The sequence below is a fragment of the Alosa pseudoharengus genome, unplaced genomic scaffold, assembly GCF_046254945.1.
Source record: "Alosa pseudoharengus isolate Yale_2024_CS ecotype anadromous, Long Island Sound unplaced genomic scaffold, YU_APseudo_1.1 YU_APseudo_1.1_scf_17, whole genome shotgun sequence".
Taxonomy (NCBI): domain Eukaryota; kingdom Metazoa; phylum Chordata; class Actinopteri; order Clupeiformes; family Clupeidae; genus Alosa; species Alosa pseudoharengus.
The window spans coordinates 37,501-47,500 of record NW_027468640.1 but is presented as its reverse complement, the minus strand read 5'-3'; the positions used below and the strand labels follow the sequence as shown (position 1 = coordinate 47,500).

Here is a 10,000-nt window from a genome sequence, read left to right as displayed (position 1 = left end):
TTTGATGTTTGAAGTGGAACTGCGATCGTTTCCCATAGGAATGAATGGAAAACACAGCCTCCTAACAAGACCTCTCAAAATCGGAATAATGCATAATATTAAAATCTGAAGACGTAATTATCTTCCTAAGACACTTGGGTAGCTGTGATGTAAATGCTGTAGCGAAATTCGAAGTGTAAAGCTGTGTATTTTGTGTTTGTGTGTGTGGCAGTATGTTATGCTAAGTTAACGTTAAAACGGGGGGGGGGGGGGGGGGGGGGCGATTAGGCCACTGTCCAGCTATTGTAAAACCTAATGGTCTGATATCCTGACATTATTATATTAACAGTGTTATCCCAACACCCCAGGTGAGGCTAACAGGTAATGTGTATTAACAGTGCAATTAGTCAGTGCAGTGTATTACAATGTTTTGTTTCTTTTTGTCTTTCAGAAAATGTCAGGTGATCAGGTGGTGCCCTCTGGCCCCCAGAGCTGGGCAACACGGTGGTGGGGTTTGGTGCATATTCACACCACACCTTTAGGTCCCTGTACAAAGTGCAGGATGAAGAGAGTCGAATGTAAGTAGTAGTAGTGTGTGTGTGTGTGTGTTTGTTTGTTTGTTGATTTAATGTATGTGTTTGTGTGTTTTTTTCCCCCCTTTGCTCTTTTACTGTAGCTATCTGGATTGGGTACGACAGCTGACGGTGATAGTGGAGTCCAGAATAGGCCGTCTGAGGAGCTATGTGCTGGCCCGGGACAAGGAGCTAGGTGCCTCCTCCTCGGACCCATCACCTGACGCTGTAGTGCCTGAGTGCTGAGGTCAACTCTCCCCGTAAGTATACATGTTGATGTGAATACACTTGTAATGCATGTGTAATACACCGTGCTAACGCTGATATGTGTTGTCAGGCACGTACAGGGGCACCCCACCAGCCGTGGCCCTCTCTTTCTCCTCTTTCTCTCTCCTCCTCCTCAGCAGCCACTTTCGTATATATTTGTGTATATAGTTTTTTTAAATTGTTTTTAATAAAAATAAATATTGTTCAGAAAAAGACTGTCTGTTTCTGTGGAGGACAAAAAACACCATAAAAGCAGGTTGAAATAAGCAATAAGTAAATGAACACACAATAAAAGCTGGTTGAAATAAAGCCATGCTTAAATAAACAATTAATAAATGAACACACCATAAAAGCTGGTTGAAATAAAGCCATGCTTTAATAAACAGTAAGTAAATGAACACACCATAAAAGCTGGTTGAAATAAAGCCATGCTTAAATAAACAATTAATAAATTAACACACCATAAAAGCTGGTTGAAATAAAGCCATGCTTTTTATAAATTAAATAATTTATTACAATTACAGTGTAATTAATGTAGTATTACCAACTTTTTAAATAGTTTACTGTTAAATTTAACTTTGTTTTCTTATTTTCTATGTAGCTTTGGACACGCATCTGCTATAATATCATAACCATAACCATGAGTGAATGTTTATTGGCTTGTTCTATTTGTATGTCCCGCCCTACCAAAACCTCGCAATGTTTCATTGGCCTGTTCTATTAAATTCTGCTCCGACTGAATTTCGTAAAAATTCACGGACGCATGGTCATTCATTTCATTCATTCAGCAGGAGCAAGGAAAGGAAGTAAGGAAGTTTCACTGCACGTAAGTTATGTCTTTTTGTCTCCATAACAGCAATTACAATCAGTATTAAAACAGCTTAATATTCTGCAAAGTTTAAACAAACTTTATATTGCGATTAGCATGTCATTACCATTTAAATGACTTTAATGTGCTGTAATGTACTTTAATGTACCTGTCAAATCGTGACAAGAAAAAAAGCGAAATATGCATAAAACTAAGATCTGAAAACGTAGTTATCTTTGTAAGACCCTTGGGTAGCTGTGATATAAATGTTGTAATGAAATTCGAAGCTTAAATACACACATTTTATGTTTAAAGTGTAACCGCAATCGTTTACAATAGGAATGAATGGAAAACACAGCCTCCTAACGAGACGTGTACAGTTCGGAATAAACCATAAAACTATAATCGGACGACGTTTTTAACTTTCTTAGACCCTTGGGTAGCTGTGATATAAATGCTGTAACGAAATTCGAAGTGTAAATCTGTGTATTTTGAGATTAAAACGCAACCGCTATGTTTCATTTGGCAGTATGTTAAGTTAACGTTAATGGGTGGGGGGACAGGGCAATAGGTCACTGTCCAGCTAGCTGCTACTGTAAAACCTAATGGTCTGATATCCTAATATTATCATTGACATTGAAAGTATTATCCCAACACCCCTAATGGGCTGATATCCTGACATTAACATTGATATTAAAAGTGTTATCCCAACACCCCAGGGGAGGCAAACAGGTAATGTGCATTAACAGGACAATTAGTCAGTGAAGTGTTTTGTTTCTTCTTATCTTTCAGACAATGTCTTACAGCCCCGTGTTTCGTTTTGAGCCCTCGTCCTCTGAGCTCACCCTTCGGCCCTCTGCAGCCGCAGAAAAATTTATCAAGCAGGGCTCTGCCAGTGGTGGGCAGGTGAAGAGGGCCGATGTGGTTCGAGCCGAGGCGAGGGCTAGAGCGTGGAAGAAGTACGGGGTCCACAACGAGCAAGCGGTGCTGGCCGAAAGTGAGCTCCAGATCGGCCAGTACCGCGGGCAAACATTCCAGTGGCTGCTGAGCAACAACGTGGGGTTCGCCGTAAAGATCCTGGCGTCCCACCAGAAGGAGAGAGAGGGAGGGGACACCACAACTACGCCCCAGATGCAGAACAAGGACGCCCTTGCCTCCTACGCCGGGCTGTACCCACCCATGGTGACGGCCGTCGCCAGGCGTAGGTTGTGCGAGGGCTCCTTGTCTGCAGGGGCGGGGCTGGGAGACACGCTGGTGGGGTTTGGTGCGCACAGCCATCGCACCTTAAAGTCCCTGTATGACGCGCGGGACCAAGAGAGTCGAACGTAAGTAGTGTGTGTGTGTGTGTTGATTTTGATTGTGTGTGTGTGTGTGTTTTTGCTGATTTTGTGTGTTTTCCCCCCTTTGCTCTGTTACAGCTACGTGGCATGGATACGGAAGCAGAAGGTGGGAGCTCGGTCCAGGATGGAGGCCCTGAAAATGTATGTGCTGGCTCGGGACAAGGAGCCCAAGACCGCACCTGAGCCAGCACATGTCCTCCCACCGCCAGGTAATAGCACCGTCTACAAAACAGCCTGTAAGGTGCTTTTCACAACACACCAGTGCTTCATCATGTTATTCTTTGCCTCCAGGCGCCTCCTCCTCGGACCCGAGCGACACCGAACTGCTCGCTGCCGCCGTCGAGGTCGACTCTCTCCCTCCCCGTAAGTATACATTTTATTGTAAATACACTTGTAATGCATGAGTAATGCAAGTACTAACGCTGATATGTGTTGTCAGGCACGTACAGGGACGCCCCACCAGCCGCCCCACCAGCCGTGGTCCCCTCTTCCTCTCTCTCCTCCTCTCAGCAGCCACTGGAAGGACCAGGAGTGGTGGCTCTTCAGCAGACTGCCTCCGGCAAAGAGGTATGTATGATGTGAGTGTGTATGATGTGTGTGTGTGTATATGTGTGTTTGTCTGCTGCACATTCAGCTCACTAACTGTGTGTCTCTGCTGTCTGCTGTGTGTGTTTCAGCTGCTTCCCCTCAGCTGGAGGCAGACGCTGCCTGAAGAGCAGCAGGAGTGGGTGGGCCGGGCGCTGTTCCGGAGGGCAGCCGATGGGAAGGTTGCCCTCACGACACAGCTGAAGCTGTGGTGGTATCCGCCAGGCGCCCGGCCCCTCTACACGCAGCCCCCCGCCACAGCCCACGCCTTCTTCCAGCGCCCATTCTTTCTGTGGATGCCCTACAGGATGTGGGCATACCACCTGACGTGCCCTGCCTGTGGGCGCAAACTGATGGGCGCTGGACTATACAGGACCGTCCGGAGGGTCCTGGACAGGAGTGGGTGGTACCACATGGGTACAGAGTACCTTCAGTGCCCCTCCTGTCACAAGAAGGTCGCGGGCTGGTCGCAGGACATCTTGGAGCAGCTGGACATCGCGCACCGCGAACAATTTCCAGCTGTTCTGACGTACAAGTATGTCACAAGAAAGTCATTCAACATTCACTCAACATGCTTTTTTTTCTGTTGATTGTTCTCTGTACTTAACTATATTTGTCTGTATTCTCTGTGTTCTGTTTCCATCACAGGTTGTCCTGCGACAGAGCGGTGATTGGGCTGCTAAAGGAGCGCACCTTGGGCAACGGTGTGGCTCGCCTCCGTGCCTCCCTGGTGGAGCAGCACACCAGGGAGTGGATGGCGCGGTCGATGCAGTATCTTTCCGTGCTCCGCAAGCTGAGGGCACCTGGAGCGGCACCACAGGAGGTGTCGCTCCCGGACATCATCAAGGTGCCCGGACTCACCTGGCTCGGTGGGGTCTACGTCCGTGAAGCCATGACCAGGCTGGACGAGACCAGGGCCAGAGTGACGTCCATTTTTGGCGATCTTCTTAAGATGGACTCCACGAAGAAGGTGAGATTTCTCTCTCCACTGTGCCGTTACCTTGTATAATGTTACTGTGGTGTGCCGTGTGTCTAACTGTGTGTTTGCGCTGTGTCTTGCAGATCGCCAATAAGCTTGCGGGTGGTGCCGCTGGCTCGGCCGCCTGGGTAACCAATGTTGGCAACGAGTACGGGCAGGTACTCGTGTCCGTCCTCACTGCAGCCGAGGGGGACGGACTGACCAACATGGCGGCCGGCCTGATGCAGCGGTACCGCAAAGCCGGAAAGGCCCCTCCAAAGGTCATGTACGTTGACCGGGACTGCTGTGTCACCGTGGGAACATCGGCAGTGCAAAAGATGTACCACGAGTGGCACGAGCTGGTGGTCAGGCTTGACGTGTGGCACCTCATGCGACGCTTCGCGAGGGGTGTCACCACAGACAGCCACCAGCTCTATGGCCTCTTCATGGCGAGGATTTCCTTCGCCATCTTCGAGTGGGACGACGAGGACGTCGCCCGCTTGAGAGAGGCCAAGCAGTCCGTGGAGGGGCGGGACGCCCACATCAAACTGTCAGCCAAGGAGCTCGCTCGCCATTGTCGCCGCCGTACGAGGGGTGCGGCGGAGACAGAGCGGCTCCTCCGGGAGGTGCTGGACACTTTCTCGGGGCTGACGGACACCATGGGCGTCCCATTGATCGACCGCGCCCGCATGGAGGAGATCTGGAGCACGCAGCGCCGCCACCTCGACTGCATCCAGGACCCAGAGGGGGTGGAGCTGTACACCAAGACGGGTGAGGTCACCAAGGGTGGTGTGAGGCTCCCCGTCTTCAGGTGTGCACGAGGCTCCACTTCCCTGGAGTCCTTCCACCTGCACCAGTGCCGCTTCATACCAGGTATATTTTTTCCACCACATTTACATGTGTTGTTGTTGTTTTGTGTTTTTGCTTTTCACTAACTCTTTGCTCTCTCCCCCCCATGTTTTTTTTTAATGTTTTCCAGGTACAACTGCAAGTGATGTCCACTTTCAGGTGTACCTGCTGGAGGGCCTGGTGCGGTGGAACGAAGACCGCGGCAGAGCGGCAGTCGAGGGAGGACAACGTGCGGCGCTGCGTTGCTACAGTGCCCAACTGCAGCACAGCTTCAACCAGCTGGCCCAGGAGTTCAAGGGGGTCACGCTGGTTGAATCCTACACGGAGCCCAGGGAGTACACAGGTACAGAGAGATCTGCGACAGACAGTGTTTGCTGCTGCTGCTGTCTTGTGGCATCTGCTAATGTGTGTGTGTGTCTTTCCCTCCCTCTCTCTCTTTCTGCAGGGGAACTCTTAGGGGTGGAGTACCTGTACTCCCAGACAAACGCTGTGCTGCAGGATCTGGGGGATCCCGACGCTCCGGATGGGACAGACGAGGCCGAGGAGGAGGACGTCACTGACACTGATGAGGGCTTCCAGGAAGAGGAGGAGGAGCCAGAGGAGATCCGTCTCCTCGCCTACCACAGCACTCTCCTCCAGGAGCCCCACAGTGTCAGAGAGGCCTCGTCATCCCAGTCGGGACCCCCCCACCCACCCCACCCACCTCCTGCCGACGACAGGATGGAGGTGCAGCCGGTTGAGGAGGAGGAGGAAGTGAGTGCACAGCTGCCTTGTAACATTTCATATTCCCTGAGGTTGTATGCTTGCTGTGTTTGCTCATGTGCTGTGTCTTGTGTGTTGTTGTGCTTTCTTTCAGGACGTCGTTGGGCCAGACGGTCACCTCGGCTACCATCACGTGGTGGCCCTGGCCCATGCCCTCGTGGAGCTGCGGCACCACGCCTTCGTCACACAGCGTCAGTCCAGAGAGGTGGTGGCTCTCTGGGACAAGCTGGCGGACTGTGACAAGGCGTCGGTGACCTTCCCCCCCCGCCACCAGGACAAGCTGGTCAAAGGCCGCTTTAAGACCAGCAACAGGCACGCTCACACGCCAGGGGTGGACAGTGTGAAGCGGTAAGCAGTCACTGCATTAATAATTTAGCTTTTTTAGAGCCTGCTATAGTCAGTCACTAACACTTTCCCTCTCCCTCTCTCTCTCTCCAGTGTCGTCCTGGGTCAGGGGGCGGGAGCGGCACAGTCTCCTAAAGCCAGCAGGCTTGTTGAAGCCATCATGCTGGAGCTGTGCCGCGCATACAGCCACGAGGGCAAGACGCTCGCCGGGGTCCGCATCAACCGCTGGGGTGCCGTCATGAGGGACTACAAACAGATACAGGACAATGTGGTCAACTGTCCTGCCCTCATGGCGAGCACCCGGATCCAGTTGTTTGATGTTAATCAGCGGACCCTGTCGATGTGGTAAGTCAATATACTTTGGCTCACAGCACTGATGTTGATAATGATTTTTAGCTTTGTTGTGATTAATAATGTATTTTTTTCTGTCTGTTTTTTTATTTCTTGTTAGGCACAACCAGAGGAGCAAGGCGATGATGCGGGACACCATCGCCATCGCAGTCCCAGGGCCCAGCGCTCCCCAGACTGCAGCGGAGCCCCTGCCTGCCCCACGGACTCTGCTGCAGCAGCCCCAACAGCCAGACCAGCCCCTCCAGCACCGCCTGCCCGCGGACGCCTCTGGTCTGGCTGCCACCATCCGGGGGCCGCTGGCCCCTGAGCTGTATGACATCATCGCCGCCTTCCAAAGTGCCACATCCTCCTCCTCCTCAGCCATGGACACCACCCCGTCCGCCATGGACACCACCCCGTCCACGCAGGCTCCCTCGTCCAGCATCGCCGCAGCCACTGCTCCAGCCGCCGCTCCAGCAATCGCCATCGCTGGAGCCATCCCCCGCTCTACTGCCTGGAGGCACAAGATCCAGGCAGAGCAGGAGCGTCGTGCCCGGGAGGAAGGGCTCTTCCTCAAGCCCTTCAAAAAGGTCTCCCGATTTCAGTGCAGGCGCTGTGGCCAGCCTAAGACCCGGGAGTACGGCCACAGCCGCTACAAACGGGAGACCTTTTGCGCCCGGGCCGACGGGGGAACAGTGGAGCAGTGGCTCCAAGAACTAAAGCGGCGAGAGCGCGAGGGGCCACTCCCACCACCACCCTGACACTGTATATAGTCTGTTTTTTTGTAAATAGTTATTGTTATTATTTTAATAAATAATTTTATTGTTCTTAAACCAAACTTCTCCTCTTTATTTATATTTTATGGCTTTAAGTCAGTTACAACATAACTTTACTGCTACTGCAGCCACCCACTTCACACTTACACACTTCACACTTGGCCTCTTTTGTCTCTCGCGATGGCCGTCCAGGCTACTCCTTTTGTCCATCATGATGGCCCATCAAGCTAAAACAATAAGGCAGAGTGGAGTAGCCACACGCCAGACGGTCTCCCAGAGGTGTGTCCAGCTCCCTTCACTGACAAAGTACAAATACAGGTGCAACATTTCTTTAAACCACACTTAGACAATATGAAGGCAATGCAGAAGACCAAGAACTGTGAGCCTGAACCAGAGGGTGTGGAGCTGGAGCTAGAGGAGCTGGAGCCAGAGGGTGTGGATCTGGAGCTAGAGGAGCTGGAGCCAGAGGGTGTGGAGCTGGAGCCAGAGGGTGTGTATCAATCTCGTTAAATTGTTTTAATCTGTGTGTACCAGTCCATTTAATTTTACCTAGACTAAAAGAGTTATTTATTACCTGTGTTTAGTGAGTGACAGCTTCAATGCTGCCACCGCCGCTGCTGCTCCAGCCAAAAAGAAGAGGAGGCCTCCAACATGCGGGGTATGTGGGTTGGAGAGGACCGCGAAGAACGGTCACACCAAGTTCCAGGGCACTCCCTACTGCCAGCTTGGGGAGGGCCCTGGAGCTAAGACGCCGGTGGAGTGGCGGCGACAGCAGAGGGCGGCCGTAGCGGTGGACTTGGCATCCAAGCCGGGGATGCCACACAGAGTCACCATAAGCCGCTGGAGGAGCAGGATGTGGAAGGACAAGAGGGTGCGGCAGGAGGAGATGGGGAAGACCCAAAGCCAGCCGGGGGACCCCTGTAATATGTGTGGCAATGAGAGGACACTGGATGAAGGGCATGCGTATTTCAAGGGGCAATTTTACTGCGAGCTGGAGGGGGGCCCTGGGTCACTCACAGCTCGTGAGTGGCTCGCGGCTCAGCGCACCCCAGACAAGGCAAAGAAGGTTCCGAGAACCACTCTGTGGAACCTCAAAAAAAGGATGGAGAGGCAGGCTGCCAGCTCTCCTTCACCTGGGCCTTCCAGGAGGAAGCCAAGACGCATTTCCACCAGCTCTTCCTCCCCTGGCCCTTCCTCCCCTGCACCTCCTTCCACTAGCTCCCCTTCCTCTGCGCCTCCTTCCCCTGGGCCTTCCAAGAGGAAGCCAAGGCGCATTTTCACCATTTCCACCAGCTCTTCCTCCCCTGGCCCTTCCTCCCCTGCACCTCCTTCCACTAGCTCCCCTTCCTCTGCGCCTCCTTCCACTGGGCCTCCCAGGAGGAAGCACAAGCCTCACAAGCCCCACAAGCTGCGTATTTGCCAGCGGTGCCTCCAGCCGGCACAAAAAGACTTTGGCCACAGTCGGTTAGGTGGGAGGAACTTCTGTGCCCTATACGCAGGCAAAAGTGTGGAGCTGTGGCTTGCTGAGAAGAGGGACCTGAGAAAAACACTCTTGTAAATATGTATATAGTTTTTTTTTTTTTACAGTCAATAGTTTTATATATATTTTTTTCTAGTTATAGTCTTACTGTTTGTGTTTTTATTTATTGTTTGTATGCTACAAATTAATTAAATTAATTGCCTAAAGACTATCTCTTCACTTTATGTGGAAGAAAACACCATAAAAGCTGGTTGAAATAAAGCCATGCTTTAATAAACAATCAATAAATGAACACACTATAAAAGCTGGTTGAAATAAAGCCATGCTTAAATAAACAATTAATAAATTAACACACCATAAAAGCTGGTTGAAATAAAGCCATGCTTAAATAAACAATTAATAAATTAACACACTATAAAAGCTGGTTGAAATAAAGCCATGCTTTGATAAACGAACCTTTGTCACAATTACAGTTTAGTTGAAATACATGGGTTTTGAAACAAATAGACAAATGTCATAAAAAGCATGTTCATAAATGCTTTGATGGGAGAAATCAACACTGGCCCTTTAACCGGTCGTCTGTGTACCCTGACGTAACCTTTGATTGACACGTGTGTCTTATTTGTCTCATTTGTATGGCCTCAAACGGCCTTGCGTCCCATTTTTCACTACATTTATTCGGGATAAATACTTAGAGGGCATCGTTTAATCCAATTTTAGGCAGGGCTGTGGGGCTAGGTCTAGGAAAACGGTAGGCAGGCGGCCGTGCGCTCCCGCGCACGGGACGGCGGCTTTCGCCGCCGTCGGGGCCAACATCGCAGAACCGTAAGTTTCCTTCGCGCAGGGGCCATGCTAATCTTCTCTGTATCGATCCAATTTTAGTAGGTGTGCTGCCGTAGCGAGCACATCCTAGAAGCTTCTCACCTCAGCATATAACCCCCCACCTCAG

The 10,000-nt window shown here is 51.0% G+C and overlaps 1 pseudogene; it reads right to left on the bottom strand.

Annotated features, from left to right (window-relative positions):
* Window positions 1–9,883: 9,883 nt before the first annotated feature.
* Window positions 9,884–9,957, bottom strand: LOC143128291 (U6 spliceosomal RNA; annotated as a pseudogene).
* Window positions 9,958–10,000: the final 43 nt, after the last annotated feature.